Source organism: Pleurodeles waltl, chromosome 8 (genome assembly GCF_031143425.1).
Source record: "Pleurodeles waltl isolate 20211129_DDA chromosome 8, aPleWal1.hap1.20221129, whole genome shotgun sequence".
In the NCBI taxonomy this organism is placed as follows: domain Eukaryota; kingdom Metazoa; phylum Chordata; class Amphibia; order Caudata; family Salamandridae; genus Pleurodeles; species Pleurodeles waltl.
The window spans coordinates 622,455,154-622,481,987 of NC_090447.1; the positions used below are offsets into that span (position 1 = coordinate 622,455,154).

At 48.0% G+C, this 26,834-nt stretch overlaps 1 protein-coding gene across 3 annotated transcripts in view; it reads left to right on the forward strand.

Annotated features, from left to right (window-relative positions):
- OFD1 (OFD1 centriole and centriolar satellite protein) overlaps positions 1 to 26,834 on the forward strand; it is a 486,789-nt gene that overhangs the window by 22,931 nt on the left and 437,024 nt on the right. The gene's annotated exons all lie outside the window — the stretch shown is intronic.

Genomic DNA, 26,834 nt, shown 5'->3' on the forward strand with positions numbered 1-26,834 from the left:
AAAGAGTGGGTTTAGATAGCGAAAGCTACCGCTCCAGATTCCGACAAATGAAATGGCAGCACCAGGAGAACCCCGCACCTTATACTACAGAGTCCAATACGCAGCTGGAAGATGGTTGCATCCCTCGGAAAAGTCCAGGGAAGAAATGTTTGACATCATAGTCTTAGACCAATACCTGGATGCCTTACCATCTACCACCCGCAACTGGGTACGACAACATCCCGGTCTCACTAATGAAACTGCTGTGGATCTAGCCTGTGCTTATCTTAGGGGTCCGGACTTCAGTGCTACCGTGAGGCGAGCCCCTCCACCTCCTGTCCGACCGGTCATAACTAGGAATGCCACCCATCGGCCAGTAGTGATCCATGGCCCTGACCGTACCCAACCCACGGGCCCGGTGGCTTCCGGGCACCCAGGCACCGGACCACAGTGCTATAACTGCTCAGAGTGGGGACATATTGCCAGGTATTGCCCTCAAAGAAAAGACGCAGAGGAACCCATGGAGATAGGTCTGACGAGAGGGAGAGTGTTCTGGACCGGAGGAGAAAAACCAAAATATACCCTCCCCATCATCATCAATGACATAGAAAGAACGGCTCTAATTGATTCAGGTTGTAGCCAGAGCGTGATCAGGGGGGATCTAGTACTGCCAGGCTAGAAAGATACGGAAACCCAAGTCCTCATCGCCTGTGTACATGGCGATCAACGATACTACCCCCTTGCCACCATAAGGTTGAAGTGGAGAGACCGAACTGAGAGCCTCCAGGTCGGGGTACTCTCCAAATTAGATGAGGACATTATTCTAGGGACAGATTATGAGGGTTTTCCCTCTTTATTAGAGAAAGCCGGGCAAGAGCACCTTTTGAGGGACTGGTGGAAGGAAGCACCCAGTGGGGTGGTTATGGAGGAGCACAGACCAGTACGGAATACCCTCAGTAGGAGACAAAAAAGGGAGCAACGGCGTTCTTATGCCCAGAATAACCCCCCCCCCCCTCCTCTCAAGATGAACCTACAGTCACGAGGAAAGTTCTCACGGTCACAGGTGGTTTCCGGCGGAGTCGGAATGAGGACCCCTCACTGAAACATGAATGGCAACAGGCAGTATCCGGAGCAGCACAAGGGTAGGTCCCAGATTCCTGATACGTAATAATCTATTATACCGGAAACCCACCACCACAAGGGGAAATGAATTACAATTAGTTGTGCCTAGAAGTCACCGCCAACAGGTGTTACAGTTAGCACATGGGGATAACGGGGAAGGACACTTGGGGAGGGAGAAAACCGAGGAAGCAGTGCTTAGACGGTTCTACTGGCTTGGGGTTTATGGAGAGAGTCGCAAACATTGTTCCAAGTGTCCCAAATGCCAACTATACAACCCCTCCACACAAAGACCAGTTCCCCTACAACCTCTTCCGGTTATCGATATTCACTTTACCAGAGTTGGGATGGATATCATTGGTCCTCTCACCCCTACTACTCGGGGTAGACAATATGTCTTAGTATTGGTAGATTATCCCACACAGTATCCGGAAGCCATTGCCCTCCCTAGTATGCATACTAAAGCCATTTCACAGGCAATGATAGAGTTTTTTTCGAGGCTGGGTTTCCCGAACGAAATATTGACTGACCAAGAATGTCCAGACTGATGACTGAAGTATGTCGATTGCTAGGTGTGAGACAGATCCGTACCTCAGTATATCACCCCCAAACAGATGGGCTAGTGGAAAGATACAATAAGACCATTAAATCTCTCCTAAGAAAAAGCATATCTGAGGCAGGTAAGGATTGGGAAAAGAAACTCCCTTTGGTTCTATACGCTAGCCGTACCCACGTACAGGCCTCTTTAGGTCATAGCCCCTTTGAGATGTTGTTTGGCCGACAACCTCGTACATTGCTGGACATGTTAGCAGAACAGTGGGAGGACACTGAAGAAGAGATAAAACACTTGTTAACTTATACCCGAGATTTGAGAGAGAATCTTCATACGGTTTGGGAAGAAGCCCACACTGCTTTACGTGAAGCTCAGAACAAGCAGAAGCAAATATAAGACACCAGAAGCGCTGTTCGGTCGTTAGCCATAGGGGATAAAGCACTGGTCTTACTCCCTAGCACTGAGAACAAATTATTGGCTCAATGGCAGGGTCCATTTGACGTGATTGCCCAGATTAACCCCACCACTTATAGACTGGCCATACCCCAAAGTGGCGGAAGGGAACAGATATACCATATCAACCTTCTAAAAAAAATGGTTAGATCCCACTGGCGGGCAATCCATCCACTACATTAACTCGGATGTTAATGAAGACATCCCTTGGATCAACCCCGCTCTTACCGGGTATCATCTTAGCCAGTTAACCCACTTAGTAACCCAAAACCAAGACGTGTTTTCTAAATATCCGGGAAGAACCACCTTAGTCCAGCATCCCATCCGACGCAAAGTAAATACAGTATCCTGACAGACGCCATACCGCATCCCAGAAGCCAAACAGAAGATTATAGAAAAAGAAGTCCAAGCCATGTTAGCAGCCGGTATCCTAGAACCATCAGCCAGTCCATGGTGCTCCCCAGTTCTATTGGTTCCCAAGCCAGACGGCAGTACCTGGTTTTGTGTAGACTCTAGGGGGGGGGTCAATAACTTAACCTACTTTGATGCCTATCCCATGCCTAGAATTGACGAGCTGGTTGAGAGATTAGGCCAAGCCAGATACTTATCCACGCTGGATCTCACGAAGGGTTATTGGCAAATACCCTTGAGAGGGGAAGATAAAGAAAAAACAGCATTTGCCACCCCTTTGGGATTGTACCACTTCACCATCCTGCCATTTGGGCTCCACGGGGCCCCTGCCACCTTCCAGAGACTCATGGATGAGATCTTACGACCGTACAGGCAGTATGCTGCGGCCTATCTCGATGACATTGTTATATATAGCAAAACATGTGCAGAACATATGTCGCACCTAGATGCCATTTTACGTGCCCTGAGGAAAGCCCAGTTAACTGCCAATCCAGAGAAATGTCGACTGGGGCAATCTAGTATTAAATACCTGGGATACATTGCAGGGGGTGGTAGGATTAGCCCCCAAGTGGAAAAACTAGAAGCCATTTCCCAAATGACTTTCCCAAAGAAAGAAAAAAATATCAGGTCTTTCTTGGGTCTAGTTGGCTATTACAGACGCTTTAGTCCCCATTTTTCCACGATGGCAGAACCCCTTTCTAACTTGCTACAGAAGACGTGTCCCAATACCCTTGGTCCTCCTTCAGTATCTTAGTTACGTAGTTTTGACAGTCTAAAGACCGCTCTCACTTCTGAACCAGTGCTATGTTGCCCTGATTTCCGTAAACCCTTTGTGTTACTGACTGACACCTCTGAGGTGGGCCTTGGGGCTGTACTATCCCAACCGCAGGAGGATGGAACCCTACACCCCCTATTGTACATCAGCCGGAAACTTCTACCTCGAAAAAGGCATTATCCGGCTATAGAGAAGGAATGTTTGTCAATTAAATGGGCTATTGAATCTCTCAGGTACTATCTGTCTGGCAGGACCTTTACCCTGGTTACTGATCACGCTCCTCTCACCTGGCTAGCCCACAATAAGGACACTAATTCCCGTGTTCTACACTGGTTCCTTTCCTTACAGCCTTTTTCATTTCAGATTCAACATCTCCCGGGAAAACAAATGGTGACTGCGGATTTTATATCACAGTATCCGGCCTCTCAGCGTCCCGACCGGCTGCTTTCTAGGGGGAGTGTATGTGACGGGCTGGATCCTGATCGCCCGCACATGGCACTGTCTTGTGCTGACTCTGCCTCTGGCGCTCTCGACCTTGCAAGCCTCCCGTCCCGTGATTGGTGGGACGGTCGATGGTGGCGGGCCGACGGGAGGTCAAAACTGCCACTAGCAGAACATGCAGTTGGAGGTTCGGAGGAGGAAGACGAATGACCACAGGAGGAGGAAGACAAACAACCACCGGTGGAGGAAGACGAATGACCACAGGAGGAGGGAGACAGTAAATATCAGACGGACGAGGGAGAAGGAGAGCGGTGTCAGCCCGGAACAGGGGGACAGCAAATCCAGTCTTCCACTCGAGAAGACATCCGTAGACGCCGGACGAGATCAGCGGAGACAGGCAACCGGGAGGACGGAACGTTACAGCCTGCCATGCTTCTGGAGAAGCGTGGCAATTCCAGGTGCGTTGGACCACGTTCCTGTGAGACCCGAGTGAGAGAGAACTGAAAGAGAGAAGGGGGTTGAAAAGGAACGGCACGGGCACTGAGAGGGAGGAAGGGGGGAAAACACCATCAAGCACAATAAAGCACCGTATTTAGCGTATTTCACACCAAAGGCACCGCGCACAAGATCGGTACAGGCACCAAATAAAGAAAAGAGGCATGAAGCAATAGAACAAGGCAAAACAGAATAAAAGAGGACAGCGCCTAGAAAGAAATAAAAACAGAAAAGGGACAGATAACGAAACTCTGAGAGAGAAAGGAGAAAGACAGGAAGAGAGACAAAATAAGACTAAAACAAAGGAGACCCAGACCACTTACCGTATTTCTTCTGTTCTCTCCACATGTGCTTCCCGGGGAAACCTGTGAGACAAGGAGACCAAGAGAGAGAAGAGTGAAGAACGAACCACGAGAGAAACCGTCATCCTGGCCACCGCCCACGAAGAAAAGCTTAAAACATACCTGTACTTTAACTCACCAATTGCCAAATTGAAACAATAAAACTTTTGTACAGAGGACAAGTGAGTTTTGAGTAATCCCTCCGCGCGACCCGGTTACAGATGTGTTCCCTCCAGTAGCAAGATCATCAGCCGAGATACAGTCCCTATTAAATACCAACTTTCCCAAGCACTTTGGAGAGCTGGTATCCAGAGTATTCAACGCTTCGAGAACTGCAGGGATTGTGCACTTCTTTAATGCTGTCGGGTCTGGATTTGTGTCCATCTTCCAGACTGTCTCCCAAGTCATTCCTTCAGCCATCCATTCACTCTTTTCAAGTGTGTTTGGCGGTTTTCCTGTAACCTTGGCATTGATCAGCAGGATACTGCTGCTGTTGTTCCTGATACACAGTGGTTGTTCCTTCACAGCTAAGCAGAGTGATGGAGCTACTACCACAGACCCAGCTGTGCCGTTATGCATTGGTGCAGTTCTTTGGTGCTCCATTGCTGGAAGAATTGGAGCATAATTGGTCACTGTCTTATGGTGTGTGCAACCGGTCTTTCACTACACCTGGTGCCTCTTCGAACATCTACCTTCGGTGTGCCTTGCTGTTCCGCCAGTGTCTCCCGTGGACCAAGAACTGCTGATGTTTCTGATGAGGGTCGGTTCATGGCTGTGCCCCATGAGACTGAGGCTGATTCGCTAGGTCACTCAGGAGCCACCCTTGGACTATCTGGCTCTTTTAGGCACTTTGGATGGTGCTGCTCTCGCAGGTGATCCTGCGTTTGAGGCTGCTGAGCACTACTGCTCCATTGTTCCGTCTGCCAATCCTGTCATCAATCTGACGTCTGATGATGTGGTTTCTTTCTTGGATACCCTTCCTTTTGATTGATTTGAAGACCTTCTTCAAGATCCTGACTACTGTTAAATGAATTTGACCACTGGCTTATTCTAAAGTTTCAAAGTTTTGCCAACATTGCCTTTAACTTTGGTTGCTGTGCTTGTCATGGTCGACATTATGGGGGTCATTACAACATTGGCGGTAAAAGCCGCTTACCGCCGTGCAGAAGACCGCCAATACACCGCCACACCCGTGGAATTCCGCCACAGCTATTATGACCCACATTTCGGAATCCCCCGAAATTCAGTCACCCACACAAGTCCGCCACACCAAAGGTCAGTGTTAAAATGGCCAAAACAAAACCTCCACCTCCACGCCAACAGAAACTCGCCCATGCTATCACGACCCACGAATCCACGTTGCGGTCTTTCAACCGCGGTATTCCATTGGCGGTACACACCGCCGAGCTCAAAATACACACACATCTCCAAAACACCGCCACATTGGACAATTACAAATACACACACCTGATACACATACAAACACCACTCCCACACACCCAACACAATATAAAACACACACCCACATCACCCACAAACCCCTACAACAACAATTCTGAAAGCAGGCCAGAGAGACAGAACTGATTAGACAATCCCACCACACAGAGGCACACAACACCATCACCCACACTACATCCACGCACAAAACACCACACACCACTACACATCACTACACTCATCACCACATACACCACCTCACACATCACACACACCACCCCATGGCACGCCAAAGACACCCCCGCTTTTCCGAAGAGGAGCTCAGGGTCATGGTAGAGGAAATCGTACGGGTAGAGCCACAGCTATTTGGCTCACAGGTGCAGCACACCTCCATAGCCAGGAAGATGGAGCTATGGCGAAGAATAGTCGACAGGGTCAACGCAGTGGGACAACACCCAAGAAATCGGGAGGACATCAGGAAGAGGTGGAACGACCTACGGGGGAAGGTGCGTTCAGCGGTCTCCAGCCACAACATCGCGGTATAGCGGACTGGCGGCGGACCCGCACCTCCTCCCCCACAACTAACAACATGGGAGGAGCAAGTCTTGACCATCATGCATCCAGAGGGCCTCGGAGGAGTCGGTGGAGGAATGGACACTGGTAAGTCAAATCTTAACTATCATATCCCCCACCCTACCTGCATGCTATCACACACCCCCACCCTCACACCCTCACCCATCACTCAAACTCCTCACTGATGTACTAAGAACACAAACCACACATCCCAACACCAAGCCCTGCATGACACAACTAAGCATGGTCACCACTCACCAAAGCATGCTCACTGCACATACCCAGAACCAGAACAACCCCCTAACCATCATCACACAAGCGCCCACACAGGAATGCTAGCACTGGGGTACACAAAACCCACCCATTGCACACCATGACACACACAGATGCAATAATCATGCTCTAATGCCCCTGCAGGATCACGAAGGACCGTCACCACACCGGAGGGTCCAGACATCTCCACTCCACCCACAGAAGAGGCCCACAGTGACAATAGCAGCTCTGCCCTACTGGAGCCTGATGACCAGCCCGGACCATCGTGGGCCTCGGGATAGTCTGTTCCCCTTGCACAGGCACAGCCCAACACTGACCTTCCACCCTCTGGTAACACCAGCACAGCACCCACCCAGCGGGCCCAAACCTCCGTACCCAGGACAGGTCAATCAGCTGTGTGTCCACCACTACAAGGAACCCAGGATAACCCACCACCCCAACACCAACAGGGACCCGGGGGCAGTGGTAGTGGGCACACGGTCCAGGGGACGGAGGCACAGGAACACATGGGAACTGGGAGGGCTGCTGTGCGACAGGGGGCAGACAGGCCAAGGGAACCCACTCTCCACGAGGCCCTATCCTCCATCATGGGAGCATACCACCACTCCCAGGAGACGATGGCGACGGTCCTGGTCAAGTTTCAGGAGACCCAGCGCCTGCAGGAGGAACAGTATTTGGGGTTCAGGGAGGAGCTCAGGACCATCAGCTCAGCCTTGGGCACCATCGTAGGGGTGCTGAAGGACATACAGCAGAACTTGAGGGACACCGTGGCACTCGGAGGGGCCCCTGACACTAGCCAGGACGATGAACTGCCCACCACCTCCGCCGGCGCTAGCGGACAGGACGCCCCGCCACAGGACCACCACACCAGCACCCCACCCCCTGCAGACGGACGACCACCACGCAAGCGGTCCCTGAGATCCAGGAACAGGACAGAGCAAGATGGCAAGACCCCCGCCAGGAAATGAGAGCACCCTGATTGTCACCCCACTGTCCCACTTTGTTATCCTGTCCATACTTTAACTGCCCCAGCTCCACTTCCTATGCCCAGATGGGCAGTGCACCTGTGAGACTAATAGACTGGACTCTGCCATGGACATTCCTCCACCATCACCCATCACCATTTAACTACCCCCCTCCATTTTTGAGCACTTAAATAAACACCCTTGAACCACCAAACATTCTGGAGTCAGTCTATGATTTTGTAAAATGTATTATCAAGGACAGTGTCAAAATGCTTTTTTAGTTGTTAAGGCAACATACCAATGTCACACTTCACAAGTCCTTGAAGGATGCATGCAGATGACACACGTTGGTAACCACACCTGTGAAACCGTAATGGAAAGGAACAACTCAGTTACCAAATAATCCCAGTAAATTACACACAGGATAGAGTAAGACGTGTGACAGTGAATGTAATGTTATAAATGAAAATGTTCTCACCTGTGTGTCATTGGAAATATTGCTGTATGACTGACTCCCTGTTGTCGTTGTCTTCTTCCTCAGCTTCCCCCTCATCACTGTCCACAGGCTCCACAGCTGCCACAACACCGTCATCTGGACCATCCTCCTGCAGAAAAGGCACCTGGTGTCGCAAAGCAAGATTGTGAAGCATCGAGCAGGCGATGATGCTCTGGCACACCTTCTTCGGTGAGTAGAATAGGGAACCACCTGTCATATGGAGGCACCTGAACCTGGCCTTCAGGAGGCCGAAGGTGCGTTCAATCACCCTCCTAGTCCGCCCATGGGCCTCATTGTAGCGTTCCTCTGCCCTGGTCCTGGGATTCCTCACTGGGGTCAATAGCCAGGACAGGTTGGGGTAACCAGAGTCCCCTAATAGCCACACACGGTGCCTCTGGAGTTGACCCATCATATCAGGGATGCTGCTATTCCGCAGGATGTAGGCGTCATGCACTGAGCCAGGGAACATAGCATTTACCTGCGAGATGTACTGGTCTGCCAAACAGACCATCTGTACATTCATGGAATGATAACTGTTATGGTTCCTGTACACCTGTTCACTCCTGTGGGGGGGGACCAGAGCTACATGGGTCCCATCAATAGCACCTATGACGTTGGGGATATGTCCAAGGGCACCTTTCACTGTAGCCAAATCTTCAACCTCAGGGAAAATGATGTATCTCCTTACGTGTTTCAGCAGGGCACACAACACTCTGGACAGCACGTTGGAAAACATAGGCTGGGACATCCCTGATGCATTGGCCACTGTTGTCTGAAAAGACCCACTAGCAAGGAAATGGAGCACTGACAGCACCTGCACGTCAGGGGGGGATTCCAGTGGGATAGCGGATTGGTGACATCAGGTCTGGCTCCAACTGGGTACATAGTTCCTGGATTGTGGCACGGTCAAACCTGTAGGTGACGATTAAATGTCGCTCTTCCATTGTCAACAGGTCCACCAGCGGTCGGTACACCGGAGGATTCCGCCATCTTCTCAAATGTCCCAGCTGACGGCGCCTAGGAAGGACAACAGCGAGGATTGAGTCAACTATTTTCCAGGTATGTACCCACAGTTACACAGAACCCGACACCAAACGCAAAACCCTTCCTGTATGTGTGTTGAGTGTAGGCCTAGCTATGTGTGACGCAGAAGTAAATGGAGCCATGTGGGCCCCTGAAATGGCGGGTGCCTGACCTCTAAACTGGGACAATGGGATTGTGGGCTAACTGCGTTGGCGTTGCATACCGTCACGGTAGGCAGTCGTAGACCGCAGCGCAATGCTGCATTGGTTAACATTGGACCCTATGGGTCCCAGGAGCCAGTGAGGAAGTGCGCCGGCGGTGATGATACGCACCGCCGCGGACGTCACTGCCATTTTCTATCTGTTCAATCACTAGATACCTGATCTTCGACAGGAGAGGACCTACACTGCAAGTGCTGCTGTGACCTCGCTCTGGAAGCGACGATGGCTGCTGCGTCTGGGGAAAGGGCCCCTACCTTCACTGCTCAGGAGTTGGAGAAACTGGTAGACGGGGTCCTCCCCCAGTACACGCTACTCTACAGTCCTCCAGACCAACAGGTTAGTACACAGGGAGCACGTTGTATGGGCTAGGCCTGGGTGGAAGAGTGAAGGGGGCAGAGTTCAGGCAACATTAATGTATGTGAATGTATGTGCCACATGGCTAGGGTAGGGAGGGGGGCCACGCACATTGACGGTGCGGTTGTTAATGACTTCTCTTCTTCCCTTGTGCATGTCATGTAGGTCAGCGCCCACCAGAAGAAGGACATTTGGTGTGCCATCGCCAAGGACGTCTGGACCCTGGGGTCCACCAGAGACGGGGCACCCATTGCCGTAAACGATGGGAGGACATTCGCCGCTGGAGCAAGAAGACCGCAGAGGCTCAGCTGGGGATGGCCTCCCAACGTGGGAAGGGTGCCCGTCGCCCCATGACCCCCCTGATGTTCAGGATCCTGGCGGTGGCCTACCCTGAGTTGGATGGGCGCTTGAGGGCATCACAGCAGACACAAGGGGGTGAGTACAACTTCATTCTGCGGACTTTGCGCGCAGTGGAGGGGTCTGGGTGGGGGAGGAGGCCTGTGGGTGTACCTAGGCCAGGCAGAAATAGGTAGACTAGGCCCCTCTGTAATGCAGGCCATGTGGCACCCTACCCCACCTCAGTAGAGTGGCAAGTACAGGTATAGATGCCCCTGTGGCATCCATGTGTGCAGATGTCCACCATAGCCATGTAGGCCAGATCCCAGGAATTGCATCTGTAGAGGCCAGGAGCACGGCGTAGTGCAGGGGGCTGCTGTGTCTCTATTGTCTGCCAACGGTCGCGGTATGCCATGCACTCAACCTGTCTTTCTTCTGTCTCCCCCCCTCCCCCCCTGCCCCCCCTTTTTTGTGCTCTCCCTGTTCTTTTGTTCATCAGGCGGAGGTACAGTGGCACCGGAGCACGAGGGAGCTGCAGCCCACATGGCCATGGAGGGCCACACCACGGACTCAGAATGCACCAGTGGGACGGAGGGCGAGGGGAACTTCACGTCGGCCACCGGATCACCAGCCAGCGACACAGACTCGTCCGCCGATGGGAGCTCCCTTGTGGTGGCTGCACCATCTGTGCGCCCCACTTCTACAGGTACAGCCGCCACCACCCCTACCAGCACCGCCCTCCCAGCAGCCCCTCAGCGTTCGCCCCGTGCCCGCTCACCCAGGACGGTGGGCATCACCTTCGCCCAGGCACCTCAGGCCCTGCCCCAGTCACCCCTGCTGCCCTCAGTGAGGAGGCCATTGACCTCCTCAGGTCACTCACTGTTGGGCAGTCTACCATTGTGAATGCCATCCTGTGTGTAGAAAGGGAGTTGCAACACAGTAATGCATTCCTGGAGGGCATTCATTCTGGTCAGGCTGTCCTTCAGCGAACCCTCCAATCTCTGGCCTCAGCACTGATGGCAGCCATTGTCCCTGTGTCGAGCCTCCAACCTCCTCCACCCAGACCCAATCCCCTGTACCCCAGCCTATCCCAAGCACACCTACAGACCAGCATGCACACACCTCAACACACAAGGGAAGCTCAGGCAAACATAGGCACCTCACAACCCACAGGCACACACGCAAGCATCACCCACGTGCAGACACTGCAACATCCACTGCCTCCACTGTGTCCCCCTCCTCGTCGTCTCCCTCCTCCCTCCCAGTGTCATCTACACTCTCACCTGCATGCACTACATCTACAGGCACTAGGACTCACAGCAGTACACCCATCACCACACCCCGCTCACCTGCACTCACCACCTCCACTCCCATTTACACGTCCCCTGTGTCCTCTCCCAGTGTGTCTGTGACGCCCCCTCCCAAAGTACACAAACGCGGCACCCACACACCCAACATCCATCCACCTCACAACAGCCTCCAGTACCTGCACCCAAAACACCTAAAGTGACACCTCCTACAACCACCTCCTCTTCCTCCACTCCCAGACCCCCTCCAACTACCCACCCCAGTGTTCGTCAGAAACTGTCCCTGTGTAAAGTTGACCTTTTTGCCCCCACCCCCCCCCCCCTCCAATTCATCAGTCCCGTCGTAGCGCCTCAGCCAAAAAGCCTCCAATACCAGTGGTGCCTGTTCAAGGTGTGTGGAGTGCACCGGCCACCAGGGCAGGCAGTGTTACCCGGAGCCAAGGCACTGGCAGCCCACCCCCTGTTAAGGCTCTGAAATTGGAAACTGGCCGATGGGACCCTGTGAAGACTCCTGGTGGCAAAACAACTCACAGGGGTTCCAGGGGGATTGCAGAGTCAGCTGTGACTCCTCCAAAGGTGGGGAAGGGCTAGAGGAAGTCTGCACAGCCTAGTGTGAGCAGCACGGCGGAGAAGGGCGGCATCCTTCCCGGCGGTCGGGACGCCACCGTCGTCACTGGTCAGAGGAGACCACCGCCGGAGTCAGTGCCCAGGAGGGCTTAAGTATCGTCACTTGTCAGGAGACCACCGCCACCGCCGGAGTCAGTGCCCAGGAGGGCCCAAGTATCGTCACTGGTCAGGAGACCACCGCCGCTGAACAGTCCAGAGCCGCCATGGCAAAGCACCGCTGAACAGTCCAGAGACCGCCATGGCAAAGCACCGCTGAACAGTCCAGAGACTGCCATGGCAAAGCACCGCTGAACAGTCCAGAGACTGCCATGGCAAAGCACCGCTGAACAGTCCAGAGACTGCCATGGCAAAGCACCGCTGAACAGTCCAGAGACTGCCATGGCAAAGCACCGCTGAACAGTCCAGAGGCCGCCATGGCAAAGCACCGCTGAACAGTCCAGAGGCCGCCATGGCAAAGCACTGCTGAACAGTCCAGAGACCGCCATGGCAAAGCACTGCTGAACAGTCCAGAGACCGCCATGGCAAAGCACCGCTGAACAGGGCATGCACCGGGGAAGAATGAAAAGGCCGCCACATCAATCATCGTTATCCCATGTGCAGGTGGGACAGTGACGGGACAGGAACTTCCACGGGGAGACTAATCCAGTGTGGGCACCAGTCCCCCTTCCAGAACCAGTGGAGGCTGTTATCTACTTTGGAAACTGTGGCTTTGCACTCCCCAGGATGGAATAGTGGGCAAGTCACCCACTATAGAGACTTGAGAGACTGTGGCTTTGCACTCCCCAGGATTGAACAGTGGGCAAGCCACCCACTGTAGAGACTTGAGAGACTGTGGCTTTGCACTCTCCAGGATTGAACAGTGGGCAACCCACCCACTGTAGAGATTCGAGAGACTGTGGCTTTGCACTCCCCAGGATTGAACAGTGGGCAACCCACCCACTGTAGTGACTTGAGAGACTGTGGCTTTGCACTCCCCAGGATACATCAATGGGCATGGAGCCCCCTCGCGGATCTGGCTTTGCACTCCTCCGGCTGAGGTGCCACCCATTCCCTTCCCCCTGAGGTGCCTGTAGTATTTCTATCTGATGCCCGGCAGTGTTCTCTCAGTGTGTGGACAGGTATCTATTGTGGGCCTCGCCCATGCATTTTTGGACTAGTGGTGCACGGACATTTCTATGTGCATATCTGAACTACTTCTCAGAATGTATATACTTTTGTATGATTTTCTAATATATCTGTATATTTTTGAGACATGTATATTGATAGATTACAATGTTTGGACTGATTTGGTTTTGTCTATGCATTCTTCCGGGGGGGGGGGGGGGGGGGGGGGGTTTGAGGGCTGTTACTGTGATTTTTGTGAATGCATTGGTGTGTGTGTGTTGTAATATGCGAGGGTGGGGTGGTGGTGTTGGTGTTGCATGTGTGTGTCCCTAACTTTTGCCTCCCCCCTCCCCTATGTCATAGGTGCAGTACTCACCGTTGTCGTCGCCGGCGCAGGCGTTGGTCTTCGTAGATGAGTAGGAATACAAGGGCTGGTAGGATTTGGAGTTCCGGCTCCATGCTATCCTCCTTCCTCGTGGGATGTGTTCAGGTGAGCGTTTTCCCATTGCAGTAACTGCTTCCGCCGTGTTTTTATCCACGGAGAATCCGCCCCGGAAAAGGTGGCGGATTGGCGGGTTGTGATACTATGGGCGGTACATTGTCCTCCGCTTGTCTGTACCGCCGTGACGGGCGGTATGTTAAAGTGGCTGTCTTTGTTGGCGGTTTCCGCCAGGGTCATAATTCCCCTTTTTTGTCCGCCGGCCTGTTTGCGGTATTACCGCACCTTTAACACCGTCCACCAGGGTTGTAATGACCCCCTATGTCTCTTTGTATGTTTTAGCTATTTTTAAACTAGTTTTTAATTAGATTTTAATAGTATTTGTATAATATTTTAGCTTGCTTTAGTCCAGAGCATTTTTATCCTGCACCTTCTCTGGAGTCGTCATTATGGTTTCATACTTGTTCTGACATTGGGGAGGGTGTGGTGGATCCTATTTAGCTTTAACGGGGATCAGGAGTTTAACTTAGCCTCCTGGCTTGTAGGCCTGTGCCCCTGTCACCTAGTGACTTTTGCCCTACTTAATCTGCTCTCTTTTAGCACATTTATTTAATTATTTCTTTCAAGATGGCTGCTATGTTTATAGATAGGAAGATGTTTTGATTTCACATTATCAGTGCCACTCTGTGAAGGCATCACTTTAGCGTCACAGACAAGTGATATACGTAGGTATTCACATCGTGTTCTTTCCCACTTGCGTGTGACAGTAATTAATGTACTTTTGAAGGGAATTGTTTATGGATTGCTGCCCCAAGCATGCCTTCTTATCTATTTGGGAACATATCTGCATCAGGGCTCATACAAGATCTGTATAAATACATCTCACGCAGACAAGGTTATCAGAGGGATTTCTACCAGATGCCATCAAAGCTATCTATGCTACATGTCTCCTTGATGCAGACCCAGCCTTTGTGTCCCCACGGAGTCTGATCTAGAGACCTCATTCCAAGGTAACAAGGGTTAGGGGGCTCTTCTCATGGGCATAGTCCTGGCAGATTAGGTTTATCACACCTAGCTCTCTCTAGAAATTAGGTTCATCATGCTAGGGTATCAGGGCCTATTTCACATCTCATGTTGTTGCAAGATGGTGGGGGTCTTTAGAATCACGACTCTCATTTTTACAATTCTGTTTCTTTCATTGTTCATTATCCTAATCATTTTAGCCCATGCAATTTACAGTACATTGCAGTCTTGTTAATAAAACCTATTGAAAATGTTACTGCATCTCTTTCATTGCCTGTGTGTGACTGAGACTTGTTGCTCATGTGAGAAAAAGGTAATCTCTATTTAACCACAACTCTCCTGAGATGTTGCACTCTTGAGCCCATGCGTGAAGGCCGCCACAAATCACCTTTTACTATTTGGGTTTTGGTGAGGTACTGCTTGTGAGCTGGGAGGGTTGGGCTAACAGTTTGGACTTGTTGTAGGACTGGCCTAGGCACCTACGAAAAAGTGCTGTCATCCCTAAACCAATAATCTTGCCTAGAGCAAAAGTCAAATTACGACAGAGTCTCCCATCACAGGTAAGCAAGGTCCCTTCGTCTCCTGACTGGAGATTTTGTGAAGAGGAGACTTAGGGGGTCATTACGACTTCGGCAGATGGACAAGCCCGTCCGCCAAAGTCCCGATGTGTAGGTTGCCGCCAGTGTGACTACCTCCACGCCGGCCCCATTACGAGTTTGTCACTGGGTCAGCAGGCGGAAACAGAGCTTCCCCACCGCCTGCCCAGCAGGAAATGGCCTACAGCATTGACTCTGGCTCGTAATAGAGCCGGCGTTAATGCTGTAGTGAGTAGGGTGCCCCAGCACCCTTCGCGGTGTTCGCTGCCTGCAAAGCAGACAGCGAACATTGCAACAGGTGCTGGCCAGGGGGGTCCCTGCACTGCCCATGCCAGTGCCTTGAAACCGCTGGTGGAGAAGGGAGTCGTAATCTGCAGGACCGCGCTACTTGCAGCTCTGCCCTGGTGGATTTGGACCGCCGGCGCTGCCACAACGTTGTGTCAACGAAAAGTGGCGATGCTGGTGGTCCGACAGCGGCACTACTTCCGCGGTTGTAATGCAGCAGTCACCACTGCAACGTCATTTAACCGCCAGGGTCATAATAAGGCCCTTAATTCTATTTATTAAATCAGTCACTGAATTGCGACCTCAGAGAGGCCTTGGCCATTGGGAGTTTGTACCTAGAGATATTTGTCAGCTAACCTTTGGACATTAGGATGACATAACAGAAGCCAAGAGCTACATGAATTTGCCAGTGGTCCGAGATTCTCTCATTGGGCACAGAAGATTAGAAAAAAAAAGATGTGCAACTGAATGGAATGTGAGAAATAGTAAATTCTGGAACACAGTAAAAAATGGTGTATACTCTGTTCCTCAGAAGCATTGGTAGCTGGAGGTCCACACATTTGTGGTGACTCATTATGTCATGTATTATTGCTGTGTCTCTAGCACTGTGCTATTGGACCAGATCGGATCAAGGGCTACATTTCAGTGTCTTGGATTATAGTTTGTGTGGATTTCAGTTTTTTGAGATGGCTGACAGGAAGAAGCCCTTCTAGAGTTTGGGGCAAAAATAAAAACTTCTTGTAGTATAGTGTCCAGTTTGGTGAATTTGGCAAAGGCATACATTCCTTGCAGGTCATCCCTCATCTTTAGGACTGTGTATTATTAAGATCTGTGGAATAAGATTGCTATCTCACATTTCTTAGAGGATGAAGAAAGGGTGGATCTTGAGGGGAACTAGCTTGATGTCATGTTCTGCTCCTGCTTACCACCTACTGTACCAAGTCTCTTTTCAGTTTCTCTGACTCGGCCATTGATAGGAGAGTTTCCTGGATCAGGGAAATGTAAGGAATCTTAAGGGCCACATACAGTAGTACTTTTGTAATGAAACTTGCCACTGACATTGAGAGACAGCAAAATAAGTGGCTTTCATCTGGATGCTGCTACTTGGGCAACCGTTGCAGTAAACTGGTATGACATGATTTTTATACATCATTGTGTTTTCACCGGGCCGGTATGATAAAGGGAGATTGAGGGGAATGAAGAGGTTATGGGAAAATGGGACAGACAACAGCCCAGAAGGGATGTGTGGATGGAAGAGATCAGATGATGTTGCTACGGTTGAAGCCTTTTCTCCAAGAGTAGAACATTAGCATGGGGATAAAGCAATGGCAAGAAACCTAGGCGATTGTAGTGACACTATACTAGCCTTAAAATATTTAAGATGTGAACTTACCACCTTAGTCCTCCTGCTCTGCACACCCATTCCAGCCTCAAATATCCTAAGTCAGTGCTTATGGATGGTAAACATTATAAAATTCAAGAGGTGAGTACTATAAAAAAAAGAAAAAAGCAAGTCAGACTGGAGCGAATGGAAAGAGAAAACTAAGATCGTGTATGCACCTTTGCTTCCCATAGCATCTGTACCAGTGTCATGACAGGTGTGTGGAATTTAATAAAATGTGTACTTGTCCATGGGACAGGTTGCTTCTTAAATCTACTTGTCCTGCAAAAAAATGTACTTGTCCTTTTGGTGTTATGTAGTGCGGCGACAAATTATGGCAGCCATCTCCTTACGTAAGAGCCCTATAATAGCCTCTCTGATCGTGCCGGGGCTACTACTATAGTAGGGCTTGCATACATGCATTTTAAAGCCCTGCTGTAGCAATTTCCTACTTTTGCCACCTTTCTGCAGATCTACATACTGGGGCTGGAGGAAGCAGTAAGCAATAGTTCCAGGGCTGGAATGCCTTTATGTCCCCAAACCTACAAACTTGCATGTTTTAAGGATTTTCAACAGCTCTTCTGCAATCTTTTACTATAATGAGAAAGGTTGGAAATTTACTCCTGACAGTGGCAGAAGTAAAAGTTCTTCCAGGGTAGGGGAAAAAAGTAGTTGGAAGGAAAATTAACTTATAAACGCTCATTAGATTTGCACATGAGCAAACCTACACATGCATATTTGCTCATACTAAAATACAGTTCACAAATATTTTCTAGGAGTATGATTTCCTGGTCTACTTCTGTAAGTTCCAGTGAATTAATGAAAGCCACTAATTGAAAGACATATACCATGGGTGCACTTTTGTGACTTTCTTTAAGAATCGGGTCCCTAATTAGGTCTGGCATTAACAAAGACATTTTGTTTTTATTAAACTTCTATTTCTCTATCTATTGGCTGGCTTTTCTGTGAGTGATCGCTTTCTGCTCTTCCACTAGGCGCATATGGCCACACAAATTAGTTTTCTTCAGTGGTAGGAACTACTGTGGCAATCAGTGGCATAATGAAACTGGAGGGGGCCCCCCTGCAAAGAACATGGAGGACCTTCACTCCAGACTCACTCGGGGCATGTGCTGTGCTGAGGGGGCCACCTGGAGGGGTCCCCCGCACTGCAGGCAAGTGGGGCCTTTGTTATGCCACTGGTGGCAATGTGTGCTTTTTGAGACAAATAAACTTTTTTGCTTTTTGCCAGTGTTTGTTACAATGGTGAGTGCCTGGAAGTTCACAGAACAATGAAGTGTTACAAAAGCCATGTCAAAGAAAGGCTAGCATTGACAAAACCAAAAAACACAGCAAATGTCGGATCGGTTGACCTTGCCAGTGCTTGTTTGTTTTCATGCTTCCCATAATCTAGATGAAAATGGTTACACTGATTTTTTCATTCGGAATATTATTTTGAAATACTAGCATGCATTAACACATATTACTAAATGACGCTTCAAAGAAATAGCACCTGAAATTTCACAGTAGCGAAATGTGTTTTTTTTTCTTCGTACTTGCATTTTTTCGGAACAAAGAATCATCACTAATGTTACAAGCTTTTGCAAACATTTGCATCTAATCAGAGAGCATTCTGGAAGCATTATACTTAGCCTCATTTTGTTAAACCTTTCAAACGTTTGCGCACTTTTATATTTTTTTTACTGGAACCACTTCAGTAGTGCAGTGTGGCCTTAAAAAGTTTATTTACAGCGCTCACCCTAATAATAAAGGCCTTTCATTAATGAACCATAAATACAAGTTAGAACAGCATCAACACATGGACACTCATATTACCTCAACTGCAGACAGTTCCCTTTTCTGTAAACTGGGGGTTGGGCCTGCTTGTCCCAAAGACAAAAAAAATATGAAAACTTGTTGCCCTTGAACCCAGACAATATGTCCTGTGCGTCGGGCTATTGGAATTCCACATCCCTCCATGAGATCCCATAAAACAAAATAAAAATACAGTTCAATATGCTGGTTATGGGTCTGCGTTTAGAGCAATGGGTTGGGTGACTCACACCTTTTGTGGCATGTATATGTGGAAGTTTTGGAGTGAAAAACTTTCCAGATTAAGGAGATGATTAAAATGAGGGTGAGGAATCTGGCAGATTTGAATGCGAACAGGTCAATCTTACGATTTCAGTTTGCGAACCGGATTTGTCTTTTAATCTTGAGAAGAGATCCATAAGTAAGAGTTTCAGTTTATTGATCCTAGCCAGACCTGTGCACTAGCGATGTTTTTTCTGTACAAAGAAAGATTCTAGTGGCTAAATCCTCAGGTGGTTGAAGATTGACTGGGCTGAGCTCGTGGTGCATGAAGTTGCAGAATTAAAGACCCCTCAACAATGTAGTGAAGGGAAAGCTGCAGTACTAGTCAAGATTTCCTCAAAAATAGAAGCATTTTGAAAAGTAAAAACTCTTAACAGCTCTGTACATGCACATTGCCTATCAGGAGTGGCTAGCATGTAAAATACAAACCAATTACAGTCCCAGATGGGCCAAGACGTGTCTGAATTAAGACCAAAGGCAAAATAAAAGAAGCACAACAGGTACCATCGGATACTGCCACTTGCCTATGGCTATTGGGGTTTGTCAGGAAAGTGTGTGGCGCATGTCCACATAGATAATTCCTGCCCAAAAGTCAAGACTCATGGACATCACAGTCAGTCAGTCAGTAGTTTGTTTTAGTAACAGAAGAGAAGAGCCACACATCAACCCTGTGATAAAGCGATGAGCAGAAATGAAAAACTGACAGGTGTCACCAATGATGCAATCAGAAAAAAAGCCCATTTGTCATGAAGCACCACAAAACTGAAGCGAGGCTAAAGGCATTGCTTTCTGTTATGATACGCCTAGTTAAATGTAGGCCCTCAAATCTCCCAGGAAGCAAGCTAAACTGTGTCTCCATCTTATACAAATTAATTGAGGTATGCTATTTATCCATGAGATGCCTTGCTTGCACCAACTGACATGACGATATGAAATTTCCTACTCCATTTGTAGCATACAGATTCAAGTTCAGAGTGGATGTTGTAGCTATTCTGTACCACAAGAACGTGAAAAAGACCAGACTGACACACATTTCCTTATCACGAGTGTTCTAAAAATGACCTTTGCTAATGTGTACACAGCCAATGCAGGGATGGCTCAGTTCTTTATTGATTTCTTGTAAATTGTGGCTGAAGTTTCAGGAGACGTTGTGGGAGTCAATGGTATTTGGTTTAAATGGCACTTTAGACTTGTCATGGATTGAAGGCAATAATGCCAAATAGCCATTAAGTAACAGAAGGTAACTAAGAGGGAAGTGGGGCTAATAAATGTCCACCATTTGAAAAAGAGGATTACACATTTGTCTAGCATATCCACGTAACCTTTACGTAATAAGATTACCTTTTATTATGGATGCTCTCCTCAAAGAGGTGGGGGAAGTGCACATAGATCGTTTACATGCTTTGATCATACTGAATACGACCTAGTTGAAAAGCATGTAATTGGAGTGAGGGTACATTCTGTTGTTGCCTTACTGAGACCGAGAGATTACTAAGGGGTTCTACTATTGAGGCAGAAATTGGACACTGCATCCGGGTTTTCATAACCAATGTACAAAGCAAGATGGAACACTGGCCATAAATTGGGACAGGCTCAAGCGCTCTTGTCTGATGCCGCAAAGAGGAAAAAAAAAAAGAAGAGTCACAAGGATGCAAACGTGCAAAATAGCACATACAAGTCATGATGCTGCTTGTGGCCACGTCGTTCTGCAGGCATATGCGTCTGTGATGTAGGCATGCGTCTCCATGCATGATGGAGTGATGGCGCCTGCAGTATGATATGGGGGGGGGGGGCATGTATTTATTTATTTGCTGATCCAAAAAGGCAGATGCTACTTGGAATGGTAAATAAAAATAAATGTACTTGCTCAAAACTGCTTGTTTGATAGTGCAGCAGTACAGCAGCAATTGACATCTGCCGGGTTCTCCGAAAGATAAAAAAATAACATCTTTATTTAAGACCTGCAACGATGAGCAGAGCAACAGAGATTTGAGGGGAGGGTGGAAGGGGTGTAGCATTGGAAGAACGTCAGGCTGAGGGAGGGATATATAAAATAAAGCTGGGAAAGACAAGAAATGAACAAAGATGGGGGGGTAATATTATGGAGTAATAAAACGCATGTACACTCATAGAGTGCTTTAAGCCAAAGAAAAAAGTTGTTCCCTATATGTGAGGACTAGAAGTAATTCACACAAAAACGTGCTCAATAAGCTAGGCTCCAGGGCAGAGACAAACACAAAAAGAGGAAGGAAAGCCATCAAATAAGCAAGCAAATTAATGAAAAGTTAGCCCTCTAATGGTTAGCAATGGACGTGCTCTAATCGCACAAAGTATTTGGCACAAGAGGTCTTTTGCAAACAGCTAAAAGCTGTGTCTAGGCAAGACTTAAGAAGCATTGGCAAAGCCAATTGGGCTTGCCAGTGTGGGAGCTGTTGGACTGCCAATGTCTTTTAGCCATGTTTAGATCAATGTGGCTGCTGTGCAGCATGGCTAAAAGTTATATAAAAAAAACACTATAAAAGTTATTTAATAAAGCGCTATGATGGGAGAAAGAAAAAAACAAACAAACCGGTTCTAGCGCCATTTTAAACAACTTTTAGCCTGCTGCACAACAGTCAAGCTGATCTACAAAATGGCCAATATGCCAACAACTTTCACATAGGCAAAACTGCTTGGCTTTGCCAGTGCTTGTTTCTTACCGGTTCAGTTCTGAATGTTGTGTCCCGTTGGACCAGCTAACAGTCATGTCTTAATTACCATTGTGGTTGTTGCCAGACAGTGAACTGTCATCCTTATCCCAGCTGCAACCTGCAAGAAGAGCTCTGCTGGGACCAACATAAGCGATGGCCACTACAGCATCCATTTTAGGACATGCTCATTCTTCAGTCCTCATCCTTACTTCTCATCCCTGCTTCTTATCCATTGTCCCTACTTCTCATCCATCATCCCTGCTTCTCATCCATTATCCCTACTTCCCATCCCTGCTTCTCATCCATTAAACCTACTTCTCATCCATGCTTCTCATCCATCATCCCTACTTCTCATCCATCATACATAATTCCTACTTCTCATTTATCATTCCTGCTTCTCTTCCATCACCTCTACTTCTCATCCATCATACATCAGCCCTCCTTCTCACCCATCATCCATCACCCTTACTTTTTATCCATCACCCTTACTTTTTATCCATCACCCTTACTTCTCATCCATCATCCCTACTTCTCATCCATCATCTCTGCTTCTCATCCATACTTCTCTTCCATCATCCCTACTTCTCATCCCTGCTTCTCATCCGTCATCCCTACTCCTCATCCCTCAGTCATACCCACACATTTTCAGTTTTGTGAAACACACCTTCACACTGATTGGTTGGCAACGGCCAATCAGAGTTATGAGAGAGGCCTGCATTCTATTTCACTGAAAAGCAGCCTTCTCATTGCATGTGCTGGGTGAAGATGGAGGAGAGGAAATGCAACTTGGAGACCAAGAAATTCGCCGAAATACAACAAAAATTTCATTTTAAAATACAAAATGGGAAAAAAGGGCTGCAGAAGAAGGCTTGTGGTTTTTTCCCCTGAAAATGGCATCAACAAAGGGTTTGCAGTGCTAAAATCACCATCTTCCCAGCTTTCAGGAACACTCAGACTTAAATCAGAAAATCCAATTTTTCAACACAATTTTGGCATTTTACTGGGACGTAACCCATTTTTACTATTTTTTTGTGCTTTCAGCCTCCTTCCAGTTAGTGACAGAAATTGGTGTGAAACCAATGCTGGATCCCAGAGAGCTAAACATTTCTGAAAAGCAGACAAAATTTTGAATTAAGCAAGGGGTAATTGTAGATCCTACTAGGGTTTCCTACAGAAAATAAAAAAATATTGAAATTGAGGTGAAAAAAACAGCAATTTTTCTCCACGTTTTACTCTGTAACTTTTTCCTGCAATGTCAGATTATTTAAAGTAATATACTGTTACGTCAGCTGGACTCTTCTGGTTGCGGGGATATGTAGGGCTTGTAGGTTTATCAAGAACCCTAGGTACCCAGAGCCAATAAAGGAGCTGCACCTTGCAATAGGTTTTTATTCTATACCTGGTATACAGCAATTAATTTGCTGAAATATAAAGAGTGAAAAATAGGTATCAAGAAAACCTTTGTATTTTCAAAATAGGCACAAGATAAGGTTTTGAGAAGCAGTGGTTATTTGCACCTCTCGGAATTCTGGGATCCCCATACTAGCATGTGAATTAAAGGGCATTTCTCAAATATACAGTTGTTTTGCACACTGCCTTACATTTGGAAGGAAAAAATGTAGACAAGGGGCAATAACACTTGTTATGCTATTCTGTGTTCCCCCACGTCTCGCAATACAAATGGTACCTCACTTGCATGGGTAGGCCTAACGATCGCGACAGGAAAGACAACATGGACACATCACATTTTTACATTGAAAACTGACGTGTTTTTTTTTAGAAAGTGCCTAGCTGTGGATTTTGATCTCTAGCTCAGCCGACACGTAGGGAAACCTAACAGACCTGTGCATTTTTGAAAACTAGTCGTCTAGGGGAATCAGGGATGGGGTGACTTGTGGGGCTCTCACCAGGTTCTGTTACCCAGAATCCTTTGCAAACCTCACAATTTGGCCTAAAAAACACTTTTCCCTCACATTTTGGTGACAGAAAGTTCTGTAATCTGAGAGGAGCCACAAATGTCCTTCCACCCAGCGTTCCCTCAAGTCTCCCGATAAAAATGGTATCCCACTTGTGTGGGTAGACCTAGTGCCCGCGAAAGGAAATGCCCCAAAACACTATCTGGACACATCAAAATTATCAAATACAAAACTACCTGTTTTTGCGGGGGGCACCTGCTCTTTGGTCCTGGGCTCAGCAGCTATACAGGGAAACCTGCCAAACCCAGACATTTCTGAAAACTAGACACTCGAGAGAGTTCAGGGAAGTGTGACTTGTGTTGATCCCCCAGTGTTTTCCTACCCATAATCCTCAGCAAAGCTCAAATGTAGCTAGTTCTGTGGGATAAGATGTTTTAGTGTTCAGGGGGCGAGCTGAAAGACTGTTACCCCCTTCAGTTGGGGAGATAGGGGCATAACCAGGCCCATACTGGTTGGTAGCCACCACTCCACTATTTTTTTTATTTTTTTTATTCCCTGGCATCTAGTAGACTTTCTCCCCTCCCCCCCCCACCCCCCCCAGGCCCCCAGGATGTGGATCAGGGGTAATTGCCCTATCTGCCCACTGGTTGGCAGAACAACTTTGGGCCATTTATTTGGGGTGGTGGTATGGCCATACCCCCACCATCTTATTTTTGGGGAAAAAAAACTTCCCTGGTCTCTAGTGGGCTTTCTGCCCCCCCCTTGGGGGCGGATCGGCCTTCCAAAAATAGGCTCATCTGCAACAGTAATGTGTCCCCATGGGGAGCGACCCTTACCCAAAGGGCTTCCCCCCTAAAGAAAACACACACACACCAATCCCTGGTGCCTAAGTGGTTTCTCCCCCCGGGGCCGGATCGACCTAATAGAAATGGCCAAAAATAAATTCCCCCCCCCCCCCCCCACCCCCACCCCTCCCAGGGAGAGACCCTTGCCTAAGGGGTCGCTCCCGACCTCTAAAAACCAAAAACAAAATGATCCCTGGCGCCTAGAGGTTTCTGCCCCCCGGGGGCAGATCGGCCTAATAACAATAGGCTGATCTGCCCCGGGGGGGGCAGAAATGGCCTAAAATAACCCCCCCCCCCCACCCCACCGGGAGCGCCCCTTGCCTAAGGGGTCGCTCCCCTTGCGTGAAATTGGTTAAAAAAAAAAAAAAAGATCCTCAGTGCCTAGTGGTTTCTGCCCCCCTTGGGGGGGCCTAACAAAAATCAGCCGATCAGCTCCCAAGGGGGGCAGAAATGGCCTAAATATAATTTTCCCCCTAGGGAGCGACCCTTGCCTAAGGGGTCGCTCCCCAATACTGGTCACTAGGATTCTGGCTTTGGCCCTTGCTGAATTCAGAATTTTGTCTACCTTTTAGAAATGTTTAGCTTTCTGGGATCCAGCATTGGTTTCTCACCCATTTCGGTCACTAACTGGAAGGAGGCTGAAAGCACATAAAATTGTAAAAATGGGGTATGTCCCAGCAAAATGTCAAAATTGTGTTGAAAAATGGGGTTTTCTAATTCAAGTCTGCCTGTTCCTGAAAGCTGGGAAGATGGTGATTTTACCACCGCAAACCCTTTGTTGATGCCATTTTCAGGGAAAAAACCACAAGCCTTCTTCTACAGCCCTTTTTTCCCATTTCTTTTTTTCTTTTTTAAAACAATGTTTTCCTCTATTTTGGCTAATTTCTTGATCTCCTTCAGGGAAACCCACAAAGTCTGGGTACCTCTAGAATTCCTAGGATGTTGGAAAAAAAGGACACAAATTTGGCGTGGGTAGCTTATGTGAACAAAAAGTTATGAGGGCCTAAGCGAGAACAGGCCCAAATAGCCAAAAAAAGGCTTGGCACAGGAGGGGAAAAGGCCTGGCAGCGAAGGGCTTAATGTTTTGATGAGTAAAGAATCTTGTTATAACTGCCAGTAATTAGTGGACCTTGCTATGTGTACATGAGCTGGATCACCATTATGCTTCTGCAAGCCTGGGACTACGTTGTTAATATGAAAAAAATTGTTATCTTTTCCTTTGCCTGTTACATTCCGAAAAGTCCAGACTTGACAACGTTGATATGGAAATTAGTGCTTCCAAATTGAAAGGAAGACAATTGGGTTTTATTAGATATGTTTTGTTGGAGGTGGTCAACCAAATCTTTATCGATTTATATTGTTACAGAAATACTTGCCTAAATCCAGATAAAGCACTGAATAATGTAACCACAGAACCTACTAGCAGTATCAATAACAGGCACCTTTGGGAAAAATTAATCAAAACAAGCACAGGTTCAAGGGGCATGATACCGTCTCCATGCTGACTGAGCACCACAAATAGGGCCTAAAATAGCTGAAGCAGACTCAATCAGAAGATCATTTATCAAAAAGACTGGAGGGACTTGTGGAGAGATACAGCTCATGAATAGAAATGTATGCTGCACAGAAAACATAATCTAAAGTAGTGTTCAATTTGGTGCCTCACTTCATGGAGAGTCAAAAAGAAGTGCCAAAAGACGAGGCCTTGTTGGAGGTGTAGGCGCTCTCAGGGCAACCCTTTTTGTTTCAGTGATCTTAACCCCCTACCTAGGTATTCCTATAAGCGGATGCAGTGGTACCACTTGGATCGAGAAAGAGAGTGATTACTCAAACTTCTAAAGGTGACATAATACTTTAGTGTCAGCTAGTAGACACAACAAAACAGTTGATAGCAGCAGACTAGAAGAAAGATAATTGTGAAAAACATTTACAGTGCCATCAAAGACTGATGTACATGCTATCTTAAAAAATTAAGATAGTGAAATAACAGAGGAACACATTTTTATTTACTTTCTGGAAGCTTTTACTATATGGAACCTCTGCAGGACTAATTTGCCATTGGTAATGGAACAATAACAGGCCACAGAGGTTAAAAGCACTGTCCAAGTTTCTGATGGATCAAAAAATGTCTTTCATATTTGATGACCAAGGTTTAGAGGTAGATGTGGAGAGAGTGTCTCCTCATCGTATCTCAAGTCAAAGCCTGTATATGTGCTGGAGATACTTTAGTCTTCCTATCTGCTGAGACCATTTTCATTTATTTACTTATTTATGGATTTATTTAT